Consider the following 10,902-nt stretch of genomic DNA (forward strand, 5'->3'; position numbering starts at 1 on the left):
GACACCCCCCCTTTATACTTTATAATAATTTAAAATTTTTTTATTATTTACTTATAAAATTTAGTATGTTAGGTATTTTTTTGATAGTTATAAAATAAGAGTTCTAAATAGTTAAAATACATCTTAAACATTTAACATAAAGGCCTATGACAGGAATTTAAAAACATTATTTATTTTGCCAGTGAAGTTCGTCCAATTTATTTCCAAAATTAGTAGTTATTATAATTCATTATTTTGGTATTTTTAAGTATTTAGTTATTTAATTTTCAAGGAACCATGAACAAAATATTCAGCGTAAATATTATATAATGATTTGTGTCAGCTCAGAGCTTGCATACATCTGCACTCATAATTTACCATTAATTTTATTTATTTTTTCTATTTTTGCAGAAAATTCTAAATCTCTATAATGTGGAAAATATTAGGGATAATTGATTTTATATTCAAATATAATTAAAGGAAATTTAAATTTTAAATTTAGTATGAAATAAAAAGAACAAAAGTTTGGATAAGAGGGTCATGTCTTACAAAGTAATCAAACTCTGATTTTAAAAATCTGTTTCTGAAAATGTATTTCCTTTGAGCATGTATATACAACACAACATTTAATGTACAGTTGAGTAGAATAGATTTCACCAGTGCATATATTTTTAAAACATAATTTTTCACAAATTTAATATATATATTTAATATATAATATTAATATATATAATATATATATTTGATATATGTATATGTGTATATATATATATATATATATATATATATATATAAAAAACATTTATAAATATAATGTAAATAAAATTTCGATAAAGAAAATAGTCTAAAACTTAAATGAGCACTTCAGAAATTTTTGTGAAAAACTTAATATTGGCTTTATAAAAAAAAAAAAATTTAAAGCATGCGTGAAAAACAATTCCCCTATCAAAATATTGCCAGCATGTAACAGATGCAAATTTTCCTCATTAAACGAATAATTAAACATCAGTCAAAACCCTGTAAAATAACATATTTTAAAGGGGTTTTTGCAATCATTTCAAAACAGAAATCTGCAATTTAGTTCAAAAAAAATATACATGAATTTTCACCAACTTTTGACTGGTAATAAAATAACTGAATTTAGAATTATTCGTATGTAAGGAAAGAAAAAAAAGCCAACAAGAAATTCAGTTAAATAAACTGACAAATCTTTATTTGCTGACACACTGAAGACTAAAACTTAGTGACATAGGAAGCAGCACATTTCTGAAGCTACAGGTCACAGCAAGTGGACGTGACCCCACTGGGGGTCGCTGTGACCTCACTGACGGAACCAGAAATGAGAGAGTAACTGAGGCGTTTCTTGCTCGCGACGACGCATCGTCTCTCTCTGGCGACGTAGTGGCGAGGGGGCGGGGCCTCCGCCGTGAACTTTAGTTGAACCCGTTTCGATGTTGGGCGGGGCAGGCTCAGAAATGTTACGACACAGGGCCAGTAACAGAGATATTTTGGTTTATTTATTTATTTATTTTTTTATTAACTAGACAGCCCCCGCCACCCGCCCCCGCCCCCACCACCACCCCCACCCGATCCATCACACACACAAACCCGAAACACACTTGGCCTGCAGCGGCAGTCTGACCGAGCAGTGACCCTGCATATCAGGGTCAGAAGTGTAGAACACGTCATGTGTCATATTAACAGTAGTTGTCAGGCTAAGTTTGGTAACCTCGCCGGCTCCTCCTCCTTCGCCACCAATGACAGGGATTGGTTACGAGGCATATACAGCCATATTCCACGATGATAGTGGACGTGAACTTTTGGTGAACTGTGTTTTTCCTCGAGTAGAGGGGGCAACGAGGGCAGGTTGAGTTCAGTGGGACTTTTTTTTTTTGTTTTTGTTTTTTTTCCTTTTTTCTTCAATCTCATTCCCCAGACTTGATCACTGTTTGACCCTTACAAACAGGGCTGGGATAGAGTAAGGATGAAATTTCGGATGATGCAATGCCACACTGGGGCTTGTGGGACATTGCAGCTTAGCCTAACATACATATTTTACATTTGGGAGTGTGGACAGAGCGACACTGCAGCATCAGCTACCACTTTCCCCACATATCTCCGTTTTTCTCGCCCTTTCACGTGCACTTTACAAGACCCGGACCATGTTCATGGGACAACTTAGCAGTTCAAGAGTAATACCTTCAACTTAATCATTATAAGACTTTCATGAAGGGAGTTGAGATGGGTAATAAATGGATAGAAGTGCTCTTAAACCTGAACTTCTGAGCTTTTGAGCTGTCAACCGTATGAAATATTTAGATGTGCACTGGTGTCACGGATTCTTAATGTTTCTGCAAAAACGGCTCCAGCCACAGTCAAATCAAAATGATGGCACTGACAGAAACCTGTGAAAGTCAGTGAGTGTCCCTGCATGGATCGCACTCGAATCCCGTGTTAATAATACATGTGTCACTCCGAAGAGGTGCAACCTCTCGAAAGCAAGGTGGATATGGGAAAAATTGGAGAAGCAGAGTGCTTGAGTTGTTGTATAATGGGGGTGGGGGGGTGGGGTGTCTTGTATTTTACCCTCTGCCAAAGCAAAGGGTAAAATACAAGACATTCTCATGCCAAAGTTAGACTTTAGCCTACTTTCTTTAATTTAAGAGTTCATCTGAAGAGTCTAGTTTTTCTTGGGTTTCTGCAAGAAATAAGAACTCCTAAAGAAAATTGAGCACCATTTCTGTCACCCAGGTCTGTTTGACATGCAGATGATTTTTTTTTTTCTTGGTCTTCATCGGTACTATCAGGAAAGCAGGGTTGTGTAATGCTTTTTCTGACTGAATGAATAATTAAGTCTGCGTTGCCTATAGCCGGGGCACCCTGGGCTGTGTTGTGCAAGCTAGCCAGCTTCTATTTCACAGAGAGCTGTGTTTTGCCAAATGGGTCACGCTTCAGCCATCTTCAGCGCTGGAAATTTTCTCCTAACAATGTTCCTCCCCCTCTCTTTAATCTTAAAACATCATACACTTACTCCGGATTTGTAATTCTGATGGTCTTTTTGACCTCTGACATTGCACTAGTCCGTTTTCAAGCCTTGACCTGTGTGGTCGATAAGATGAGAGCGGCACCTGAGGGATTAAGGATACTTATGTCACTTTTTACACCTTTTCAAACCGTTTAATTAGTTGTCAAACTCTATGAATAGAATACTAATTTCTGAGTGTCAGTACAGCATTTTTTTTTTTTTAACCTTTTTCTCCGATTCACCTCTTTGAGTCCTCAAGTCCTCCCATTAAAATTTAATTACTCAGGTATGCTTTGTAGACAGGTCTGCTCTGGAGGGATAGAAATAAGGTTATTTGTTGAGGTAAATGTCAGTGAATGAAGCGAAAAAGTAGTTTTTCCACAAAAAGCACTGAGGCCCGAAAATGACAAAACGAGGTGACACAGTATACCCAACAGTGAGAACAGAAGAAATATATCATTGCTTTATACTACGACTAGTGGTCTTTCGTTGCCATTCAAGTTTACAAAGCTAGCTTACTGTATTTCTGTTTTCAAGTTTAACTTGATCACTTTTTCTGCGGCCCTGCCTCAAGGAAATATCTATATATCTTAAACTTCCATCTAGCCACTTTTCATCACAAACTTTCCTCAGTCCGGTGTCGCTGTTTTAATTATGTTCTGACCAGAACTACCCCACAACTTCACCGGCGTAGCTAACCACAATATACATCCGCCCTCATCTGTCCCCTCTGTTCCCCCGAACAGAGATTACTAGCCCATCTGCATCACCAGAGCCGGGCCACGCTAAGCCGATGGGAGCCCTGCTCAGCAAGGCACCGCCGCAATTGTTAACCCTGATTAACTTGATGTGGCGTTCAGTAGAGGGAACAGTGTGAAAATCAAGCCAGTGCCGTGACCCAGTGCCCTGCCGCTGAACCGAGGGGGAATTGGGCAAACTTGGGGAAGGGCGGGTGAGAACGGGAGCCCGGCAAAAGATAGAGGAGTGAAAAGAGAATAAAAAGAGAGACAGAATGATGGCAGGGAGATTACGGTGGCTTGAGGCTTCTACCAAAGATTGCACAGGAGGAGCTGATACATGCACATAAATATCTTTCTCTGTCGTAGTGCGGTGAAAACAGGAGGTCAGTTACAGTGCAGAACCTCTGAGTAAAACATAAATTGGTATGACTTTCAGTGCCCCTGTGATGGGCTGCTTCAGAGCTGCTCGGTACAACAGAGGACTTTAAAGATTCAGTTATAAATACTACAGTGAGATTATCATTACAGGGAAGGCAGTGCAGATGTTTCATGCGCAGAATGAACTGGAGCATAGTTTAACATATGAAAATGCATACACTGTTCACTTACTCCATGAATTAAGATTTCATTCATGTTTTGACTCCAAGGCACAACAGACCTACACTTTCTGCTTTTGCTTGGAATATAAACATGATAAGAAATTCAGATGATGTCTGTCCTTTTGAATAATAGTGCGACCATACCTCATTTATTCTGGCATATTTGTATATGTAGCATTAAATAATTAAATACACTAAAATCCCTTGTCAGATAGCATTTGAACTTTTTATATTAGCGTTGACCCGATATAACACATCTTATTGAACCACAGCTGTGCCGTGGATAATGCGCTTTTGTACGCTTTTCAGTTTGATGGGCTTTGGAGTAGTCCTCACAGATGAACCTGATTTTATTTCTGTTTGATAAAGTGCATTTTAAAATTTCGTTTTGTATCTAGAAACGCAGTGGCTGGGTTTCAAAGGTCAAGTGTAACCATAAGTCAGCGGCAATGCCAGCTTTGATATTTTGCTCATGACACATTGCCGGACCAAGTTGGCTAGAAACCATCAGGCATGTTGTCTAAAAAATGGCCAGTGTGGCTTTACAAAATAACAAATAATCTACAGAATCTGTTGCACCTGAATGAAGAAATATTCCAGTGACTTTTTCGCGCACACGGTTGAAAGGCAGTACAGTTTGTTTGTTTTTTTATTCCTATATCAAATGTAGGTTTAAGGAAGACATGTATGGATTACATATCATTTCAATTTAAAGTTTATGGGAGACATCAGCTGCCTTTGGCAGTCTAGTTAAACAAATGAATAAACGAGGCATGTATTGTGCCGAACATAGCTGTGTGGTCGAGTATGCCACATCCAGTGTTGACTGAATGACCTAGTGACATTTTCTCTCTGATTAAGCTACTCGTCATCTGTGCCGCTATGTTCGTCAGATGTGTGAAAGATTGTGACAACCGACCGCAGCGTCTCCTCCTCCTTCTCTATCTCTTATTACATCTCATACATTTGAAAACTTGAGTTAATTGAGGGGGGCAAATTATTAATGGAAAATTACTGGGGGCAACATGTCTACCAGTGTCCCAATGAAATTACACCTATATGAATTTAAGCACTGTATTGGCTAATGAACAAAGCATTACTTTCTCAGTCCATTCCTATTTAATTTTACAGGCCCAATTCTGATAATTAGTTTAGGATTTTCAATTAAACATGATACTTTGATGAAATTTTCACCCTCAGGATTAGGAGTGTAGAATTTTAATTTGAGACTGTGTTAGATTTAATCCTGTTGCTTTTGCATCGAATTTAGAAACGTTTTAAAATGTACAGAAATTTTTTCATCCAAATGCGCTAAAAATATTTATATAAAATCTAAAAAATGTGCCAAAAGGATAAATGAAAATGTGCTTTAAATATACTACTTATTTAGTTTTATTGTGTAAAACGAGAGATGGAAAGAATACCGATGTGGTAACATAGCATAACATAGTCTACATGGTGGGGCGGGGATGTTGTTATGGATTAGGACGCTTTAAGAAAATAATACCTTTGTGCAATTGCAATGAGACCCCAAACGTATGCAGAGATAATAACACGTTGAACCCTGTAACAACCCCAACAGGCCCCACCCTCTCTGAGCTCCTAGCCCTTTCTCCTTTGACCTAATAATTAAGCTGCTTTTGGCATTATAAGTTGAGAAGCAGCTTTGCCGACCTGCAGTGACAAATCTCCCTCAACTGAACCACTGATTTGTGGAGGACCGCCCCCGTCTTCCTTGCAATGCATGGGTGCTTCCGAGCGCCATCATTTTAACTGCAAAATCTTTTATCATCCCACTGAGAAAGTAGTCCTACATTTGGAATGTGTGAGAATGAGTACAAAAATACCATAAACAGCCAAGTGCTGAGCATGTTTCACAAGCTGACCATCTTTGATTTAATGTCATATATGTGTGAAATTTTAATGAGAACGCTTCGGCTACATGTGAGAGTGACGGTTGCACTGCTTAAAGAGCCTGTGTCTACCGAAAGTCATTAAAATAAAGTAAATTCAGAGAAAAGTAGAGAAGATGGAAACATTTGGAGGACCTAGCGTACGTGCTGCAACAAAGTGCACACAAGTTTGAACTTCACATCATCCAGCGTGCGAATAGCCATGTGTGCTTGAAAGACAACTGGCAGTTTTATCCATTTTACTCAAGATCAAACTTGCAATACAATTAACATTTCTGCAGACTATGCTATAGTGTTACAGATTTTCTTTAGCTAAGTAGTTTGCCATTTGGGCAGCCACTGGTTTCCAGTCCTTTCCACGTGGCATAAAATATCCCTCGCACACTTTTGAAACTTTGCTTAAATTGCGTAATCCATCACAGTTAACATAAAATCTGCACTGATTCCAATAAAGTTCCTTTCTTGTTACGTGGTGATGCTGTTTTAAGTGTAGACTGATCGGAGACATCTGGATAACTGATAATCCAATTTTGCCAAAAACGGAGGGTCTGCGGCATGGTTTCCAAAAGGGTTTTCACAAATACATGCAAACCGTTTTGCAAACCCCTTATAAAAATAACTACAAATTATTTTTACAAGTAAAATAATTTGTAGTTAAGGGATTAAAACATTTACAGATTGATAAATTGACTGCTTTACCAAATAGCTGACATATAAAATGTTCTCATATGAAAACCCTGTTTAGGGGCAGTATTTTGTATTTGTGTCAAGTAGATTTGGGCAGATTTATTCAAACTCTATCGTGTTAATCTCAGTTCATCTTGTAAAAAGTTTAGTAACAGAAAAGCTCAACTCCAACTTCTCGAGCTAAAGTTGCAGAGCCACAGATCTGATTCCTTCTGACCTGCAGGTGTGATCATACCCTGGGCTCAACAACAAACAGTCAAGGAAGACCTTGTAGTCCAAATAGACCTAGTCTTGTGAGAACATAGCTAACTTTGTTGGTGCAGTTTTTGGACAGGAGGGTTGTTCGGGGTGAGGCAGGGAGGATGGTAAGAAAAACAGACAGGACGGTGTGGGAGGAGGGAGGAGACTGTGTGAGGCAGGAGCCAGCAAGGAGGCCGGAGGAGCCGTGCACAGAGGAGGGTCCCGGGAGATTCTAGCATTACAAAGCAGTGACCCAGGATTAAGTGCGGTGGACAGTAGCAGTTTGATTTGATCGGGCAGTGCTGTGTTGTTAAATCACTCATTAAATCCAATTAGGGGGAGGTAGAGGGAGACAGAACAGAGGTTGTGTAGGGGCGGTAGAGCTTTAGTCTTACTGCTGCTGACGAAGATTGCGTGCCAATCCAAGCAGGTGACAAACTCCAAACTCCTGACCTGGCCGTGGGACTCCCCACTTCCTCACCCCCCCTCCTCCCCTTGTCCTCTCTCAGTTGCACACTCACAGCTTCCACCTGCGACCTCTCTGCTACAGTGAGGTGCGAGGGTGCTGGACATCCTGTGACACAGCCCGACGTGTCAAAGGGCCAATCCCCTCTGACGGGCTTTACCTACGAAATAGACTGTCAGGCCAATTAATGTCTCATCAAATTAAAGAAAACCACAGCCCGAGTGTTGCTCTCATGTGGTGCCGAGATGGTGCGGTCGCAACAGAGCGGTGCCAAGACAAATGCCACACAATTACGCAGCATGACACCACCCTGCTGTGGCCCCTCAATAACCTCTCTCTAAACTGTCACAAAAAAATGAACTATGTACAAATGCCCCTAACCCTCGTGGATTTAATAATCCATCCACTGTTTCCCCTACTCTCCATTTTCACTTTCTCCCCAACTTAATCGTTTTCTCCAGTTTTCATGGTTTATAATGTTTTTGTCTCAGAAATTGAGTGCAATGGTTTGAGGCACAAACAAACAAGGACAGATTACGGCAGACTTTGACAAGTTAGTCATTCTCCTCATAGAGTCTGCTTTGGTTTGTTGATCTGTGAGTTTGTTCCTGTTTACTTCCCAGAATGTCACAACACTGTTGCTCCGATGCACATTGTTTTTCCAACTCTTGTTCCACTGTTTGCCCCTTTATCTGTGATTCATGCATCATGTCTATAATGTTGCCTGTCCTCTCTAATCCAAATCCTCTGTCCTTTTGTCAAAAGTCTTTTACCCTCTTTCTAAGACCTCAACTTAGAGACTTGCTTTCTGAGTGGACCTAATCCTCATATAACTGAATTAACAACGGTTTCAATATTAAAAAAATATATAAATTGCCTTGGATAACTAATAATTTAGTGTACATGGGACATGATTTTACAGCTGTACACTGGTAAGTAAAAACCTGTCATGTCCAGGAAAAGTTTGCCGTCTGAGTACAGAGGCACCTGCATAGGTTTATTAGTAAATAACATTGGACTGGACAGTTTATTTATGCAGTTTACTATGTGTTGGATGTCTGGCAAAATCTCACTTTAACCAGGGCTGGTTAAAACAGTCGGAATTAATAAAATACAGTCAGAATTCAGAAATACTTAAAGTCCAGCAGATATTTTGAAGAGGCCTTAATGTTCATTAAAACTTTCTAGTAATCTAGACATGTCTTTAATTGTAAGTAATTCAGCTGTTCTACTATAAATTATTTGTATAGACTTTTTAATAATGTAGAAACTATTCTATATCCCTCAGTTTAAATACACGATGGTCTTAAAGCTGATTTCTCTACTATATTTTATACTGAATTCTGGTTGGAAAATGTGTTTAATGGCTGTTTATTCATTAATAGTTCTTGACCAAAAAAAAAAAGCACACTTCAGGACAAATGTGCCCAAAAACCCATTTGTATCTGACTTGCTTTATGGAACTTTAAATTATAAAATGTGAACTGTGCTTCAGGTCCCCAAATTTATCGAAAAAAAAAAAAAGAAAATACTGTGTCCTTATTAGTAGCTACAGTTTATGCTTTCGGGGTGGCCCAATGAAATAAAATGTACTGTGCTAATGAATGTTAATATTTTCTGCCAATTTCCTTATCAAATGATTTAAAGTTATTACAGTTTATTACTGTATATTTAGAAGTAAATTGTAAATTCTAATTGTCTTGGTATTGATATGTTATAATGTTTAGATAACTGAATAAATATGTTTTAAATTTCATTTCATTATATTTATTTATTTTTATATATTTTTTGTATGACTTCCAAATTAACTTTAACCAACTTATAAGTTACAATGCATCATGGCTAAGAGCTTATTAGCCTGCTGTGTGGCTGTTACAACTGTTAGTCAGAACGTTCAACATGACTTCTAAGCCATGGACTGCAGAGTCTCTCCCTGGCTGTCTAAGTTTTTTCAGTCAGACATTTGAGGAGGGGGTGAAATTGTCATGGACACCTGATTGAGTTAATTGAGGGTCACAAATGAATTAAATGAAATTATTCTGCGTGACATGTCTCCCTGTCTCCTCGTATGCCTGTAAAATCCATTCGCTGATGTCAATTAATCAAAGCCTTTTATTCCAGAAAATCCATCTATACTGACCTACAACTTTTCCAAATACATTTTCACAAATGCAAAGGGCCAGGAGTGGAGCCTTGAGGAACACTTCTTAACTGTGCAGCATTGTATTAGCTGAGGATCCATTTTAATTAAAAGTGCATTTATAATATTCCTGATAGACCCAGGCTCCCGGAGAAAATCCACCTCCGTCTGAGAGCAGACATGTAACACTTTCTTCTTGAGCTCTTTTGTAAATATTTAATGGCAAATTTTGTCTGATTTTCGTATCAAATAACAGGAGTGGAACCGCGCTAAAACAGAAAACTGAGGCGGGAGTGAGTTGAACACAAGCGAAGGAAGCAAATTATATTTTGCAAAGAAAGATTGAGGCAGAAAGTACTGAAAGATTTCTCTATGAAGCAAACATGCAGTTATTACTGTAAACTTATAAACACTGTGTCTTCGGATGAATCCAAGTTGCAGCTAAAACATAAGTTAATATAAATTCAGATTCTTGTCAATTGTCATGATTATTGACTTTTATAATGCAACAATCTTTAAAATATTTACTTTATAACTTGATCATGTTTACTTTATGAATTAATATTTTTTTGTCACTCAAAGTAGCATCAAATGTGGTATGACAATTATGACACAATATAGGTCTCATATAATAAGTCTTAAATGTACATTACATAAACGTGGAATGCAGACCTTGTTGAGTCTGGTTTTCATGCAATACATTTGCCTTTATTTGCTTTCCTATTTCATGTACTGTGGTTAATTCTGCTGTATATTACCTGCATTCCAATCTTGGCATTCCTTTAATAATGTCTCAGTTTTATGTGTGTATCTCCAAGTATGTTTATCACAGACTGTAAAACATTCACTCTTGGTTTTGCCTCATTTATCTTCTTGTCCTTACATTGTATGTAGACATTTACTGGTATCCTTCTGGGTCTGTATGCAGATTAAAGGGGCTCTTATAGCTTTACAATCCTCGGCTGAAATGACTTTTTATGCCCTCAGGAGCTGCTTTGGTTATCTGTCCCCCTGGTCAGACTGAGTTACTCCTGGCAGAAATTCTCTTAGGTTCTCTCTTTCCTCTTATACGAGCCAAAGCAAAATTATTTAAAACTCAGTCCCTCTTTATCT

This window comes from Xiphias gladius, chromosome 6 (genome assembly GCF_016859285.1).
Source record: "Xiphias gladius isolate SHS-SW01 ecotype Sanya breed wild chromosome 6, ASM1685928v1, whole genome shotgun sequence".
NCBI lineage: Eukaryota > Metazoa > Chordata > Actinopteri > Istiophoriformes > Xiphiidae > Xiphias > Xiphias gladius.